Here is an 18,055-nt window from a genome sequence, read left to right as displayed (position 1 = left end):
CCCATTGCAATGGCTTCGCTTGTTGTGACTCACAGACTCTAGAGTGCAGGTTCAGGAGTTGTTCCACACCAGCTTACTTGCCGTGCAGCATGTGGGCTCTTAGTTCCCAGACCAGGGATCGAACCCATGGCCCCTGTGTTGGCAGGCAGGTTTTTAACCACTGAACCACCAGGGAAGTCCCTCCTGAATATTTCTTAAACATTATCTTTAAAACATTTTGTGATTGAAACTGCTAATATAGGATCTGGAACACAACGTTTATAGACATCATAATAACACAATAGGTTTTTTGAGCATTTACTACATGACTGCCACTGTTCAAAGTTCTGTATATACATTATTTAATTTAATCCTCAAAAGTCCATGATGTACTATTATTATTTCCATTTTATTGATGATGAAATTGGGACAGAAAGTCACACAAATAGTGAGTGATTGAGGTAGGATTTGAACCTGGGCAGGTGAAATCCACTGTCTGTTCCTTCAGCTGCTACACAAAAATCCTGTCCCGACCTCATTGCTTACCAGTTCTGTGACTTTGATCAGGTCACACAAATTCACTAAGCCTCAGTTCTACCACTGAGTAATGGTAATAACAGTATCCATCTCCATGAGCTGTTTGGACAGTCCACTGGAGTGCTGTACAAGAATGTGGATTTCTTGGGGGAAGAGCATCAGATTCTCAGAAGGATATGTAGCATCAACCATAAGCGTCTGGGATATGTAACATTGGGAACCAGAGGGATATGTGATATCAAGAACCATAAGGGTTAGGGGCCACTACACAAAATAGCCAGCTTTAATTACTGATGGAGGTTTCTATTTTTTAGGGTGAAACATCAAGGTAAGAAAATAAGAGGTAGTTTTCTCAAAACATGGAAAATCACTACTTAAATAAAACTCAAACGTTCATTTTGGCTCCCTTGCGATTCAAGGGAGCAGACCTTTTTTGGTGGCTTGTACTTTGGTATCTGTCTTTCATGGAATCTAGAGAGAGACTGGGTAAACATAATCCCTGATGGCCAATGAAATTCACTAACTTGAATTGTCACCCTGCTTGTTTAACTTATATGCAGAGTACATCATGAGAAACGCTGGGCTTGAGGAACCACAAGCTGGAATCAAATTTGCTGGGAGAAATCTCAATAACCTCAGATATGCAGATGATACCACCCTTATGGCAGAAAGTGAAGAAGAACTAAAGAGCCTCTTGATGAAAGTGAAAGAGGAGAGTGAAAAAGTTCGCTTAAAGTTCAACATTCAGAAAACTAAGATCATGGCATCCGGTTCCATCACTTCATGGCAAATAGATGGGGAAACAGTAGAAACAATAGCTGACTTTATTTTTTGGGGCTCCAAAATCACTGCAGATGGTGACTGCAGCCATGAAATTAAAAGATGCTTATTCCTTGGAAAGAAAGTTATGACCAACCTAGACAGCATATTCAAAAGCAAAGACATTACTTTGCCAACAAAGGTCCACCTAGTCAAGGCTATGGTTTTTCCAGTAGTCATGTATGGATGTGAGAGTTGGACTATAAAGAAAGCTGAGTGCTGAAGAACTGATGCTTTTGAAGTGTGGTGTTGGAGAAGACTCTTGAGAGTCCCTTGGACTGCAAGGAGATCCAACCAGTCCATCCTGAAGGAGATCAGTCCTGGGTGTTCATTGGAAGGACTGATGCTAAAGCTGAAACTCCAATACTCTGGCCAACTCATGCGAAGAGTTGACTCATTTGAAAAGACCCTGATGCTGGTAAAGTTTGAGAACAGGAGGAGAAGGGGATGACAGAGGACAAGATGGTTGGATGGCATCACTGACTCAATGGATATGGGTTTGGGTGGACTCCGGGAGCTGGTGATGGACAGGGAGGCCTGGCGTGCTGCGGTTCATGGGGTCACAAAGAGTCAGACACCACTGAGCGACTGAACTCAACTGAACTGAATAGGCAGAAAATCAGTACAAGTGGTTTCCCTCACTTTATTCTTTCTTATATTTCCCCATTTTTTGAAGTTGTTTTGAGGAATGCAATGCTGATTTTTTTTTTTCCTGTGTGTGTATTTTCAGTATCCCAAACACAAAGTGAAGTGATCTGGAGATGATAAACACATCAGCTTGCAAGTTTTTTTGCACTCTTCACATTAAGCCTATGATAAAAGGTCCACTGGAGGGCTGTGTTCAGTGTCTAAAGTGAATGCTTTACATTTAATGATATAATCAAAATCATTTTCCCCTAGTAACTACTATTCTCATTTGAGTGAATTCCAATGTAGTTGTTTTTCCTTTTACATTATGCTTTGTGCATAAATATAAGTGAGATCGTTAGTTCATGTATAACAGGTATATAGCTAATAGTTTACTTTGCCCATTATTTCTCTCTGTCAATATACATGTCTGCCTTTTCCCATTCTTGGTTCATAGCCATTATTCTAATAATGTTAGTTCTGCATTTTAAGAATTCCCACGTGGAGCTGCTGAAAATTGCTTAGAAGTACTTCATACCAGAAAGGTTAAATCTCAAAGAATTTTGGTCTTGGATCTAGCAGGCTAAATTGCTCCTAACAACATTATATTAATTAATGTCAGGTCAAGCTATTTCCTTTCCTTTGTGCTCAGTTCCAAGTACCCCAGCAAGTGATCTTGGCTGTGCCAACCACAAACTGATTTGAACCACAGAGCTTGAATGGATTCAAACTACTTGCTATTCTAAAAACAGCTATTTAGTTACAGATTCGACGATGTTTTATCATCTTTCAGAATCATTTTTAACAGTAAATCAACTCTTTAAAAAACTGGTTTGAAGTTGCCTAGATACCATCTTTTCCTCTTTTCCCTGGATACTTGTGTAAATGTCAGAGGATGGAATTAGTCTCGATCTAGCCCTGGTTGTTTTTGCCTTTTGGAAACTGTGATTGTAGTTTTCATTTTTTTGAAGACTGATTTTATTTTAAGTTTTTAATTGGAGGAAAATTGCTTTACAATTTTGTGTTGGTTTCTGCCATACAACAACATGACTCAGTCATAGGTATACATATGTTCCTTCCCTCTTGAACCTCCCTCCCTCCCACCTCTCTGTGTCATTCCAGAGCACTGGGTTGAGCTCCCTGTGTCATACGGCAACTTCCCACTAGCTATCTAAATTACATATGGTAGTGTGTATATTTCAATGCTACTCTCTCAATTCGTCCCAGCCTCTTTCCTCCACTGTGTCCAAAGTCTGTTCTGTATGTCTGTCTCTATTCATGGTCTGTAAATAGGTTCATCAGTACCGTTTTTATAGTTTCCACATATATATGTGCTAATATATTAATTTCATATTTATTTTTCTCCTTCTGATGTACTTCACTCTGTATAACAGACACTAGGTTCATCATGCTTTTCTTTCAGCCTCAGCAGGACAGCATGGGCGTCAGAACTGAAGGCAAAAGGGGAGGTGTCCATGCGTGCTAAGTCTCTTCGGACTCTTGTGACCCCATGGACTGTAGCCAACGAGGCTCCTCTGTCCATAGGATGCACAGGCAAGAATGCTGGAGTGGGTTGCCATGTCCTCCTCCAGGGGATCTTTCAGACCCAGGGATCAAACCTGCGTCTCTTATGTCTCCAGCATTGGCAGGCAGGCAGGATCTTTACCATTAGCGCCACCTGTGCGCTTAGTCGCTCAGTTGTGTTCAACTCTTTGCGACCCCATGGTTTGTAGACCACCAGGCTCCTCCGCCCATGGGGATTCTCCAGGCAAGAATACAAGAGTGGGTGGCCATTTCCTCCTCCAAGGTATTATAGCTCTTCTTGAAAATCTACTTGAACATCTTCTATTTTGTGCCCTACCTAATGGTTTTTGGACCACATTGTTTATAATGGGAATGGAAAGAACAGGAAATCAAAGAGATTTCTAATTGTCCATGAAATTCTCCAGGCAAGAATACTGGAGTGGGTAGCCTTTCCCTTCTCCAGGGGATCTTCCCAACCCAGGGATCGAACCCAGGTCTCCCCGAATCGCAAGATTCTTTACCAGCTGAGCCACAAGGGAAGCCCCCAAAGGGGAGAGGAGGATGCTAAATGGATGAATCAGGATAAGTTCACTGCTCACTTAGGCATCCCCTGTTCTGATCCTCAGATTCTCCCCAGCACACTGTTTAAGTTGTCCTGCCATAAGCCACTTCAGCTTTGAGTGGAGCCCTGTTTCAGGCCCACTCACAGTGTGAGAACGGTCCTTGTGAAACTTGAGTAACCAACTGATGGTCTACTTGTGGTTTAGTACACTAACTGAAGTATTCTAACTTTCAGGAAGTTGGAAGTTCAAGTGAGCTTTAACCCATGAATTGAATTCTTCTAGGTGTGATATATATGTGCCTATTATAGCTATAGTTATCTAAGAGTTTTTCAACCAAGTGGATAAGAATGAGGTCATAATTTGGGAAAGTCTCATTAGGAGAATATCATTAGCTAAGCCTTAGATGGTAAAAATTCAATAATATAGAGAATATTTCAAATTTACGTATGGTATATTTCTAAAGAAATGTTTTATCCAAGGGGAGAAAGGTTTTATCAATACACTTTTCAAGAAGAAGAAATAGAGGACAAATGTGAAAACTTTGAAGAGATTTAAATAGAAACCAGATTAAATATCGATTTTATCAACAAGTCTTTCTGTCACCACTGAGCGATGTTTTGCCTTATACCTTGTAGGTTATAATGAAATGAGCTTTATAGTGAGTCACCGTATCTACATCAAAGGGCCTGAAACTAGACTGCAGTGTTAGAACCTGAGCTTTCTAAAATTTATCTCAAAATGATGGCTGCAGTTAAAGGGTCCTAGTCGATAATACAATTTGTGCTGCCATTTCTGTTAGTGATTTTGGAGGACAACACTAGGACATATTCGGAGTCTAAACTAAATTTGGATTTCTCCACTGGGCATTAGATGGCAGTATTAATCAAGACATGCAGAGCTGACTTGTGTTACAGCTATTTCTAAAGGTACTCATAATTCTCCTAAGAGCGTTTCATGAAATAGTTATTTATCCTGCATTTTCTGCTTCTGTAAAGGGAAGGCATAAAATGTACCGAAGTCTAGCTTTGTAATCTTTTGCCTCTTCTATTTACTTTTATTTTAGGGAAGCTGCTACAAGACAAGTGACTCTTATTTCCAGTTGGTTATTTCTGATGTTAAGTGGCCAAAATGTTCCTTTGGTAATTTTTAAATAGTTTTTCTCTTCCTGTGGATACAACTGCATATATGTAAATTATTGAAATTTCAAGGTTAGAGAATGACCCATATTAAGCATCATGTATAATGATCACATGTAATCTTATTCTGGACACACCTTTTAAAGGGGATAGAGTGCCACCTCTGACTGGAGTCCCTGGTGGTTGTGATGGTGTAGTTGCCAAGCCATGTCTAACTCTTGCAACCCCATGGACTGTAGCCCACCAAGCTCCTCGGTCCATGGGATTTTCCAGGCAAGGATTCTGGAGTGGGTTGCTATTTTCTTCTGTGTGCACGGGCAACCGATTTAACCCCCTGTGCCTCACACTGCCCACCTGTAAAGTGGTAATACTAGTTTTATACTAGTTTCTATCTCACAGTCTTACTGTCAAGGAGGAAGTAAATTCATATACATAAAGTGCTTAGAACGGTATCTTGCATACAGGAAGCACTATATAACTGTTTGCTGGTAATAGAGACGGTGATGAGATGTCATGGTAATTCTAACACCTGCCCCCCCCCCCCGGAGTATCTTTTATGTTTTGTGTAGCTTTTATGTCTGGTGTTTTCTGTCTCAAGCATTTTGCAGTAGACACCAATCAGGAATGACATTTGTAATAAGTGATGTCTCTTGGCTGCTCTCACCAAGCAGATTGACGTTCAATGGAGCCAAACAGACGGCATCGTGCTTTGGGTATCACACAACTGGGGGATTCTTTTCAGCAGTGACCAAACTCAGAGGTGACTGTTTCTACCGGAAATGTCATGGCATCAGGTTCCCCCCATGCCCGCAGCAGAACCGAGCGCAGGACACAGATCTGGGAGCACGCGGAGGGGTCAGGCATGCAGCCGTCAGGGAGGACGGGGTGGCGACAGTAAGCATGGAGAGAGAAGCCATTTTCAGGGACATGAGTAATCCTTGGCAGGCATTCAGAGGGGCACTTTGGAGGAGAGTTGGAAGATCATTTACCGTGGGAGACAAAGACTGGGATATTGAATGGGAACTGCTGAGATATTGCAGATAACATCTGAGACTTCTCAGCCCCGGTGCTGGGAGGCATCCTACCCCCAGGAGAAGAACACTATGAAGGACTCCAAACATGGGAAGCAGAACCCAGGATTAAAAGAGAACCATAGATCAGATGCTTTGTATCCTATCCAGCTAATGTTTTCACCAATTCTCAATGAGGAGAAAGTTTATTTTCTATGATATGGATGATGGAAAAAATAGCTAGTATTTTAAAAAGCTAGGTACATGCCAAGTACTTTATTTGTATTATTTTATGTCATCCACCATGTAAGAGTAAGGTATTCTTTCCTATTAGAATCCTCGGGAATAAACTGAAATTGAGAGATGTTAAGTAACTTGCCTAAGGTAATTCAGTGTCAGTGCATCTATTTATTGATTAGTAAAACTGAATATAAGGTTTTACTATGCTGGTTCAGTCCTTCTCCATGAAGTCTTTTATTGTTTCCTAAAGCTCTAAGTTATGGAACTCTCGTAGGCAATTTTATAGATACTCTGGTATTGTTGCAGACACAGAAGGACTGAAAGGATTCTACCTGATGATTTCAGTAAAGGTGCTGGGTCCAAAGGCAGGAAAACGAAATAAGTAGTTGTCTTTAGAGAATATTGCCTCCATAGGACTGACTGTGGTCTGGGTGTGTTACATGTAAGTGTGTCTGTACCCACCCCCAACACACATATGCACACATATACATACATTTAGGTATATATTTTCATGTATTTATATGAACATTTATATCCATGTATATGGATCTTGCCTTCATTATGCCTTCTATGTCATTCAGTCAAAATTAAATATAGGATAGTTTTCATCATTCCAAGAGTGGAATTTCAGGAACTTTAGACGTAGTCGGACATGACTGAGCGACGTCACTTTCACTTTTCACTTTCATGCATTGGAGAAAGAAATGGCAACCCACTCCAGTGTTCTTGCCTGGAGAATCCCAGGGACGGGGGAGCCTGGTGGGCTACCGTCTACGGGGTCACACAGAGTCGGACACGACTGAAGCGACTTAGCAGCAGCAGCAGACATATTATATCTTTTAATTTTCTAAGACATAACATTCATTTCAATGTTTAAATTTCACCTTATCTTCTTTTATTCCTCTCATTCATATATATTATCAAACAGAACAACCCTGGATTCTAATGTTAATATCTATTTATGGCATGGATGGCATCACCAACTCAATGGACATGAGTTTGAGCAAGCTTTGGGAGATTGGGAAAAATAGGGAAGCCTGGCATGCTGCAGTCCATGGGGTTGTAAAGAGTCGGACCCAACCGAGTGACTGAACAACAACAAATTCATGGAAATCAGGTTTGTCATTTAAACATTTCCTAAAATAACCTAATAGGGAGTTGAACCTCATTTATTTTTTTTTAACTTGAAGTAATTTGAATGCAAGCATCATTTTAAGTCTCCCTGACATCCCCTTCCCTCTTATATTCCATAAAATTTATCATTTGCATTCAATGAAGCTCCTAGTGACTTTTTGTAGGGCTTGCAACTGACACGAAAGAAAAAAATGACTCATCACCACAGTGGTGGGATATGATGTCTGAAACCACTGTTTACAAGGTCCATTAGTGTTTACAGCTCTGCCACTTTCCTTCATGGTCTGCAAAGCATTTTAGCTCAGACTGAGTTATTCTTTCATAGCAACCAATTTTCTATAGTGTGGATATCTCTTCAACTTGGAAAACTCCAAAGGGAGTTCTGAGGTCTTCCATGTGAAGGCCAGCTAATTCTTTAGTGATGCCAGGCAGGGGGCTCTGTACATGGTGATTTGTTTGCGATGCCCAGGGAGACATACATCGTGTCCAAATGGTATCACGGATGACAGTGTCTGCTTTCTACTCAACAGTTCAAAAGCTTGTTTCATTAATTCTATCAGACAGTTTTGTTTCTCTGTAATAATTCTTGGCACCCTTGCCTCTTCAGATCCTGTGAATATATATGCATATTGGAAAATGTGATTTGGATGGAATCAGCACTTGGGCTAAAAACATCTACAGAATTTATCTATAAAATGAGCCAATAAAAGAAAGTGAAAGTGTTAGTCACTCAGTTGTGTCTGACTGTTTGCGACCCCATGGACTGTAGCTCCTCCAGGTTCCTCTGTTCATGAGATTCTCCAGGCAAGAATACTGGAGTGGGTTGCCATTTCCCTCTCCAGGGCATCTTCCCTACCCAGGTATAGAACCCTGGTTTTCCACATTGCAGGCAGACTCTCTACTGTCTGAGCCAATAGGGGAAGCCCTAAAGTGAGTCAGTCAGTTCAGTTCAGTCGCTCATTCGTGTCCGACTCTTTGCAACCCCATGAACCACAGCACACCAGGCGTCCCTGTCCATCATCAGCTCCGGAGTTTACCCAAACCCATGTCCATTGAGTCGGTGATGCCATCCAACCATCTCGTCCTCTGTCATCCCCTTCTCCTCCTGTTCTCAAACTTTACCAGCATCAGGGTCTTTTCAAATGAGTCAGCTCTTTGCATCAGGTGGCCAAAGTATTGGAGTTTCAGCTTCAACATCAGTCCTTCCAATGAACACCCAGGACTGATCTCCTTCAGGATGGACTGGTTGGATCTCCTTGCAGTCCAAGGGACTCTCAAGAGTCTTCTCCAACACCACACTTCAAAAGCATCAATTCTTCCATGCTCAGCTCTCTTTGTAGTCCAACTCTCCCATCCATACATGACTACTGGAAAAACCATAGCCTTGATTAGATGGACCTTTGTTGACAAAGTAATACCCCTGCTTTTTAATATGCTGTCTAGGTTGGTCATAGCCTTCCTTCCAAGGAGTAAGCGTCTTTTAATTTCATGGCTGCAGTCACCATCTGCAGTGATTTTGGAGCCCCCCAAAATAAAGTCAGCCACTGATTCCACTGTTTCCCCGTCTGTTTGCCATGAAGTGATGGGACCGGATGCCATGATCTTAGTTTTCTGAATGTTGAGCTTCAGAAAACTGAGATTTTTTCACTCTCCTCTTTCACTTTCATCAAGAGGCTCTTTAGTTCCTCTTTACTTTCTGCCATAAAAGTGAGTCAGTACTTACTCATTAAAATACTTAGTACACAAGATGTCAAGCAAAGCCAGTAATACTGTGAGTTAAGGAAGATGCGTGCACAGAAGGCCCTTGTAGTGTCCTGAGAGGGAATGCCTCCTTAAAGTTCATGCCTGAGAAGTCTCTCTTGCTTTACCCTGGTCCCATCCCTTACCCTCCCAGGCAGCTTCAACCTATACCATTATACATTCAGATCATTTTCATGAAGTGATATTGTCATTTGATAAATTAAAAAAAATTAATTCTGCTAAAGACACAAGCTGAAGTTGTGTCTTTACAGTTACATGCATAAATGAAACTTCATATGATGGCTGCCTCCAACTGGATTTACCTAGGTGCTCTGTGCTTGACAATGCTAAATTTCTAGATCTTAGAAATATCAGGGTTTCACTGTAGTAGATTACGCAGGTGTTGGCTACACCTATTCTTAATTCAGTGGCAAATAAGGTGTCTGGATGGCAGGAAGAAACTTTGAAATAAGACCATTAATTCTAGAGGGATAAAGTTTGAGGAAACAGACACATGCTTTTGAATCAGTGGCTTCTTTTTGCTTTATCAGAAAAAAGGCTGCTGCTGCTGCTGCTAAGTCGCTTCAGTCGTGTCCGACTCTATGCGACCCCATAGACGGCAGCCCACCAGGCTCCCCTGTCCCTGGGATTCTCCAGGCAAGAGCGCTGGAGTAGGATGCCATTTCCTTCTCCAATGCATGAAAGTGAAAAGTCAAAGTGAAGTCGCTCAGTCGTGTCCGACTCTTCGCAACCCCATGGACTGCAGCCTACCAGGCTCCTCTGTCCATGGGATTTTCCAGGCAAGAGTACTGGAGTGGGGTGCCATCGCCTTCTCCAGAAAAAGGCCACCAAATCTCAAAATAATTCCTTCCCCAAAGTACAATATGACTTTTGGGGCGGGGGGACACTTACACACATGGACAACAGAAAACTTGGTTTCTTGTTAAAATACATAAGACTGTACTAAAATGCAAATTTATATTTTATATTAATTCTGGATTAAAAGAATAACATATTTTAAAACAGATTGCATACTAAATGGAGAGCAACTTGTGAACATATCTGTTATTTAGGATGTTTTCCCCTTTCAGTAGGATTCCTCTTAGCTTCACCGCAGCCAAGTAGTATTAGTAATGGCTGTCAGCCAGCACCCAGAAACAACATCATTCAGTAGAAATGGATGCTGTGATTCTGGTCTTTAGAATTGAAATCTAAGCATATATTCTTAGTTTGCTAAACTTATGAAGAATGGTGAATATGGAGGTGACTCAGGTGAAGAAATAACACTAGCAACATTAACCAACACTAAGCTTCTCCAATGAAATACTGATTTTGAGTGGTTAAAGATAGGTCCTGTTGTATGCAGGGAAACACTGTTTAATCAAAGACAGACATTACAAACTTCCTCTGATACCAAGGAGAGTGTTCCTATGAAAACTTTTGGAAGCTGAAGTGGCTTAAATCAAAGAAGCACATATCTTACGATACATCTTATTAATGGATGCACAAAATAAATCAAGATAAAGCACAGATGCTCAGACAGTTCAAAGCTATGGTGGCTGGGTGTTGAGGTGCTGAGTGTAGGTTCTGGGGGAGGAGCTTGGCGGGGCCACTCTTGTTCCTGGGGGTAGGAACATTTTTTTTCTGTAAAAATGAAAATCCTTTTCTGATTTCTTTCAGCCATGAAAAACTGGTGCAGAACTTTCATAAGAATAAAATTCAAAAAGCAGGAGATAACTTTCTTTTAAAAATACTTTATATACATAAACATAAAATGTTCACTATCTCAGAGGTTGCAAAGCCTTTACTTTATTCAGTCTCTTATTTGACAGTTGGTATATGCTAGGTGCTAAGTTTCTTCAATCCTGTCCAACTCAATCCCATGGACTGTAGCCCTCCAGGCTCCTCTGTCCATGGGATTGTCCAGGCAGTTTCTTCGAATACCTAACATAGCACTTCTGTGGAGAGCTGCCATTACATCTTGGAGAACCACATATAAGTATTCAAAAACAATCGAGTAATACACATTTAAGGACCTACTGGCTGCCTGTCACAGTAGGTCCTTAAATGTGATAAATACAAAGATAAACACAGCCTCTATTTTCTGTCTTCAAGGAGCTTAAGGAGAACAAACCACCACATAAACAGCTGTGTGCAGAGGCAGAAGTGCCAGTTGAGAGCTGAGTATGGACCTAGCTGATGTCATAGTCCACTTAGAAGACTGTTGTGGCTCCCATATGCGACACGTAGACTTGTCTTGCATATTTGTGTGTTTGATACTACTAATAATGTGCATCTACAAAAAAAGAAAATATACTTTGACCTCAAGCGATTATAGCACATCCTTTAAAGCACGGCTGGTCTTTCACATGAATAAGAATCAAACATATTGCCCTCTCTCTGTTTTTTATATCTTCCTATCCTGTCTTGCCCTGTACTTTCCAGCAACTCACTACTTCACAGGATTTCTCAGTGTTCTATCTCCAATGTCTGGAGGGCTAACAGAGTCTCCACATAAGACCTTCTTCTCTAGAACTGGGTCTTTTTCTGTAAGAGGCCACAGGGGTAAATGTTTTTGGCCTTGTAGGCCACCTAGGTTGTGTGCACAGTCTTGTTTGTTTACAGCCCTTTCAGTTCAGTCGCTCAGTCGTGTCCGACTCTTTGCGACCCCATGAATCGAAGCATGCCAGGCCTCCTTGTCCATCACCATCTCCCAGAGTTCACTCAGACTCAGGTCCATCGAGTCGGTGATGCCATCCAGCCATCTCATCCTCTGTCATCCCCTTCTCCTCCTGCCTCCAATCCCTCCCAGCATCAGAGTCTTTTCCAATAAGTCAATTCTTCGCATGAGGTGGCCCAAGTACCGGAGTAAAAATATTAAAATTGCTTGCTTTCTGAGCAGCACAGGCCAGCCAATCCCCAGCGGTTACTGAATCTCAGTACACACCCAAGTGACCTGGAAAGCTTGTTGACACACACACTGCTGGGCTTCACCCCACAGTTCCTGATCCACTGACCCAGGAAGGGACCAGGGAAGCTGCTTTTGTAACATACTTCCATGTGACGGTGTCGCTGGCTGGTCTTGAAGTCACACTTTGTAAACTGCTCTAAAGCAGTGGTTCTGAATCATGCCAGCCTCTTAGTATCACCCCAGGAACTAAAAAAAATCAAAACGAAAAATCCCAAATATGTGCAGATCCATCTCAGAGCATAAGAATAGCTTTTGTATTTTTAAATGGTTGCGATGTGTATATATATATATGTATATATATGTGTGTGTATATATAATATTTTTAAATGGTTGCGATGTGTGTATATATATATGTATATATATGTGTGTGTATATATATATATATATATCCCAGCGCCAACCCTGGTACTTTGTGCGCATGCATACACCCACACCCACACCCACACACACACACACACACACTCAGGTCAGCACCTCTCCTTGTCTCCTAGGTGATTACTACTTTCAGTCAGGACTGAACACCAGTGTTCCAAGCCTTACGGGACCCACCCCTCCCTGCCAGAAAGCCATGTCCTGGGCATGTATTTAGTCTGCTTGATAATTGTGCTCAGCAGCAGTGATTCTCCTGGACTCTGTTTTCAGTTGTGCTGTAGGGGTGGGTGGGAGATGTCCAAAATCACTTCTGTTGATTCTCTCCAGCCGCTCTATCCTTTGCTATTTCTTTTTCAACCCTTCTTGGAAGGCGCTTCCAGGAAAGTGCAAGCTCAGGAGTCCAGCAGGGCAGCGGCTCGCTCCCACCATTAAAACCCGTGTCTGGGAGGAGAGCTGCAGGAAGGTGCTGAAAAGGAGGAACTAGCGAAGGGGAAGACGCGGAAGGGGGACGGGAACGGAGGTGGCGCAAGGAAGGGAGGTGAGCCTCGGAGGCCGAGAGGTGCCCGCTGCCCTGCGCCCGTACCCCGCTTCCCCGCGCAGCGCATCCAGGCCGCCAAGGAGAGAGCCGGGCCGACCCTGGCCGGCGGGCCGCCAGCAAGGGGCTCGCTGTTCCCCGGGCAGGCCCGGTTTATCAGACCCCACTGACTGGCCGACCCGGGGCGACGGCCGGTCCCCGCGTTCCCCGGGCGCCCGCGGCTGGGCACCGCACCCTCGCGGAGGACGCGCCGGGCAGCGGCGGAGACCGAGGTGCACCCGGGAGGCTCCGGGCCAAACAGCCCGGAAAGTGGCGTCGTCATCCGTCCCGGAAGCTTGTTCCTGCAAAGCAGTGGCAGATCAGCCCCTTGACTTCTTCTTGCTTCTGGTTGGCTCCTTTCCTTCCGAGCCCTGGACCGGAAGTAACGGAGCACGCCAGAGTGTGTGTGTGTGTGTGTGTGTGTGTGTGTGTGTGTGTGTGAGAGAGAGAGAGAGAGAGAGAGAGAGAGTGCGCGCGCGCGCGCGCCCTTGTTTCTGTCGGAATCCAGTCTCACTTGGGCCCTAGTCACTTGCTCAGTGCTGAACATGCTGGGTCAGAACCTTTCAATTCAGCAAACCTTGACCGGTTGACTTCTGAGGATGAGGCTGGCGTAGCTGCGGCGTCCAGCGGATAAGGCAGGCAATTCTTCAGGCAAGAACACGAGTGGGTAACCATTCCCTTCTCCAGGGGATTTTCCCAAACCAGGGATTGAACCCGGTCTCCTGCATTGCAGGCGGATTCTTTACCCTCTTAGCCACCAGGGAAGCCTCGATAAGGCAATTCAGTTTGCCATTTCTTCCTCTCAGTCTCAGGCTCACTCTGTGTAACTGGGGTAGCAGATCTCTCATCAGAAGATGGAAAGTAAATAGCATATTTGGTCACCAGCCTGTGGTCTGTAATGACCCCTCAGACATGATCTTGTCAACGTCAAATATTGGTCACCTGGTCTGAGAGACTGATGAAAGGGCTGCTCAAAAAGCCTTCCTACTTTGAGTTTTAATAGTTTCTTCCTCTGGGCTTTTATATTGCGTTGTCTCTCTTTTTTAATGGTACTTATCACACCAAAATTACTTTTTTAAACCATTATTTCATTTTTATATACTGAGTGTTCGGACAGAGTAGGGACTCACAAAATGTCAGAATGACTGTCCTGATGCAGTAGTTTTCAAATTTGAGCCTGCATGTTAGAATCACCTGGAGGTATTACTAACAAAGTCTTCCACCCTGCCCTTGGGGTTTCAGATTCTGTAGGTTTGGGGGCCTACAGGATTCTCAGAAGCCTGAGAATCTGCATTTCTGACAAGTTCGCAGATGATCTTGATGCTGATCTGGGGACCACACTTTGAGAACCACTGTTGCAGGGACTGTTTACTCAGTCTGTGTTGAATATTAGCATTAAATTCATCTCTGGTACTTTAAGACACTAAAGAACAAAAACAACAAGAAAAGTATGGCTCAGCCCCAGGGCCAGGTTGGCATGACATCTGGCCATTTTGATATGTTTTAAAATCTGCTCTGATGTCATTCTTAGGTGATTCTCATCTGCTGCTAAGGCTGAACCTCAGGCCACAGTGCTGGCAATACAGCCATTGGAACCATCTGTTTAGAATGACACTTTTCCCCAAGGGTGTATAGGGTACATCCAGAGCCTCATTCATTACAGGGTCAGTTTGATTGATTTGCTTATCAATCAGTGAGAAATGGGACATATGTAGTCTCACGTGGGGAAATACTCTGGAAAGGAGGGTCTGTCTTGTAGGCAGATGATCCAGAGAGAGGATAAAGCAGAGGGAAGAATATTCTATCAGGGTGATCCCATTGACAGTTATGCTCTCATGTGGACCTGAACTTTATCCCTCCTGCATCCCCACTTATCCAGCTTTCTTCTCCCTAATTAGCTGAGAAACCTTCTTTTGGGGGTTGTCATTTAAATTTTAGCAAAAGGAAGTCATTATTTAATCAAGCCATTTTTAATGGACATGATCATATTTAAGGGTATGAGCACCAAAATGGATCTTCTGGAATCTTGACATGAACGGAAAAAGTGATCAGGAACTATACATGTGAATAAAGACACAACTGCTGAACCCCCTGAGATGCAGAACACAAAGGGGATTAGAGATCCTGTCAGTCTGAAAGCCATGCTCCTGGTGAGGTACAGGTGGTCCAAGTGGGAGGCGAGATTTCATAAACCTTAATTCACACCTACTCTCCAATCTGTGTGTTCTCTTCCTAGTGGAAAGAGCTTCCCTACCAATCTAATATTTGAAATATAGCCTCTCATTTTTGTTTTGATTTGAAATTTTGAATTGTTAGTGAAGCTGAACATTTTTACATGTTCGCAGTCAATTTTAATTTACTATCCCAAGACTTGATTAAAATCTTTTATTCATTTTCTGTTGAAATGTTTTGCCTAGTAACTCTTATGCGTTTTAAAGACATTGATTTCCTTTGTATACACTTTCATATTTTGTCAGTTTCCTTTGAATTAAAAATTTTAAATATTTGCAGAATCAAATCTATTACTGATTTTTCCTTCTGAAGCTTCTGCTTGTCATTATCAAAAATTATTTTCCATTTGTTGGACAAGTTGGATAAATATTCACTGTGAAATTTGTATATTTATTTTTCACTTAAGCTTCTATTACTAATTGGTGTGGAAATAATTTTGCTCTAAGACATGAGGTAAGGATTCATTTTTGCTGCATTTTTCAAATGGAGTGTTAGACCCAACACAATTTTTATTAATAAACTATCTTTTTTCTTGATTCGAGGTGCTACATTTATCTATAATTATACTTAATATTATATATATTCCAGTACATATATATATGTATATTTAAAATATAAAAGTTATTGTACTTTTTGTGGCTTAGACAGTAAAGAATTCTCTTGCAGTGCAGGAGACCTGGATTTGATCCCTGGGTTGGGAAGATCCTGTGGAGAAGGGAATGGCAACCCACTCCAGTATTCTTGCCTGGAGAATTCCACGGACAGAGGAGCCTGGTGGACTATAGTCCATGGGATTGTAAAGAGTCAGACATGACTGAGCAACTAACACTTCAATATTTCAAAAACAAGAGCCTCCTTAGTTTTTTAAAAAATTTCTGTGTATTCTATCTCATGTGTTATTAAAAATAAAATAAGAATTTGCTTTATTGACTTCCTCAGTTCAAAAATTATAATTGTGACAATTTGGAACAGCTAAAGAATGTTCAAGAATGTCATCAGATGGAGGGAACAACATCAACAAATAGCCCATGTCACTGAGAACACTGCTCAGGTACATTTATTAACAGATCCATAAGAGATTCACTTTATTCTGCTCAGAAATGGCAAGACTGAATATTCAAAATTGTCTTTTGATTAATAAATTGGTTTTAAAATAATTAACTAACAAAAAATATGAGTAGATAGACTATAGAATGTCTTAGGAGGTATATTATTTAAGATAAGCTAGACTGCAAGGGATGGAAGCTTAAAGAATATGAGAAATGATTTCTTTCTCAGATAACATTTGCAGGTCAATAGGGCAACTATACTCCTCAAAGTTATTTGGTACCCAGTTTTCTGCCAGTTTCGTGTGCTAGCATCCTACATGGCAATCAAGAAATGAGGTTGCTGCAGTGTGTGAGTTAACAACAAGAAAGAAAGAGAGAGAGCTCATGAAAGAGATATGCTCAGGGTTTTAAGATATAGCCTTATTTTATTATGAGGCTGAAAAGGCATTGATCACTTCTGTCTATATTCCTTTGCTGAAAGTGTAGTCATGTGGCTACACCTAACAGTAAGTAAATTTAGAATATTCAGTTCTAATTGGGAGGGGACATGCCCAGGACAACTGTCTGTATACTGGGTGAGAGAGAAAGATTAGATCTTGATGGTCAGTCTGCACCCACAGTTTAGGGAGAAATGAGGTTGTTGTGGTTAATCTCATCTGAACTTACTAAAATAAATCCCACTTCACACACAACAGGTGTAAATGCACCTTTTCCTTTTAATTTTTATTATTTTTGGTCGTATGCATGGTGTGCAGGATCTTCATTCCCCCAGCAGGGACTGATCCTGCACCCCCTGCAGTGGAACTGCAGAGCCTTAACCACTGGACCACCAGGGGAGTCCCTGTAAATGAATCTGGATTCATGTAATTGAAGGATGAGTCTTGGCCAGACCGCATCCCCCTTTCCAGTTCTGCTTTTTCTCTTTGTTGTTTCCCTGGCTCTTTGCCTTGAATTGTTCTGACACAGAGTCTAGCATTTCCCACTTAGCCCTTGGGTAGTATAACACGATCCGTATTAATACCTGGCAGAGAACCTAGTGGCTCTTCACTCACTCATTTACCGCTCTGGTCACGACTTCCAGGTCTAACTCTTGGGTTCACATTGGTGAGAGAAACCAAGAGCTGCCCCTCTCCTGTATTTTGTCTCTCCAGCTGGCTCGTAGATTCTTTCTTCAACCACACCTTGACAAGAAAGAGGACCTGAAAGCTGAAAGGTACTTTTTGATGGTAAATGAAATACTCTTGGCACTTTCTATTCAAAAATAAGATGGAGTGAAAAAAAAAATAATTCGAGCTTGGGGTATTCAGCTAATAGTACCACTTTTGTAACAATGGGAGAAACTGATAGGAGTTCAGTGGAGGCTTGGGTAAGAGAAGAAAATTAACAAGACATTTGATCTGCTCTGCTAAAACTTTTGTTTCTGTGTGGCATGCTTGCATGCTGACTGTAGCCCGACAGGCTCCTCTGTCCATGGGATTCTCCAGGCCACAGTACTGGAGTGGGTTGCCATTTCCTTGTCCAGGGGATCTTCCCCACCCAGCAATTGAA

This window comes from Bos grunniens, chromosome 12, assembly GCF_055505025.1.
Source record: "Bos grunniens cultivar Pamir isolate PY7600 chromosome 12, Bosgru_T2T1.0, whole genome shotgun sequence".
NCBI lineage: Eukaryota > Metazoa > Chordata > Mammalia > Artiodactyla > Bovidae > Bos > Bos grunniens.
Note: the sequence above shows the minus strand (reverse complement) of the source record.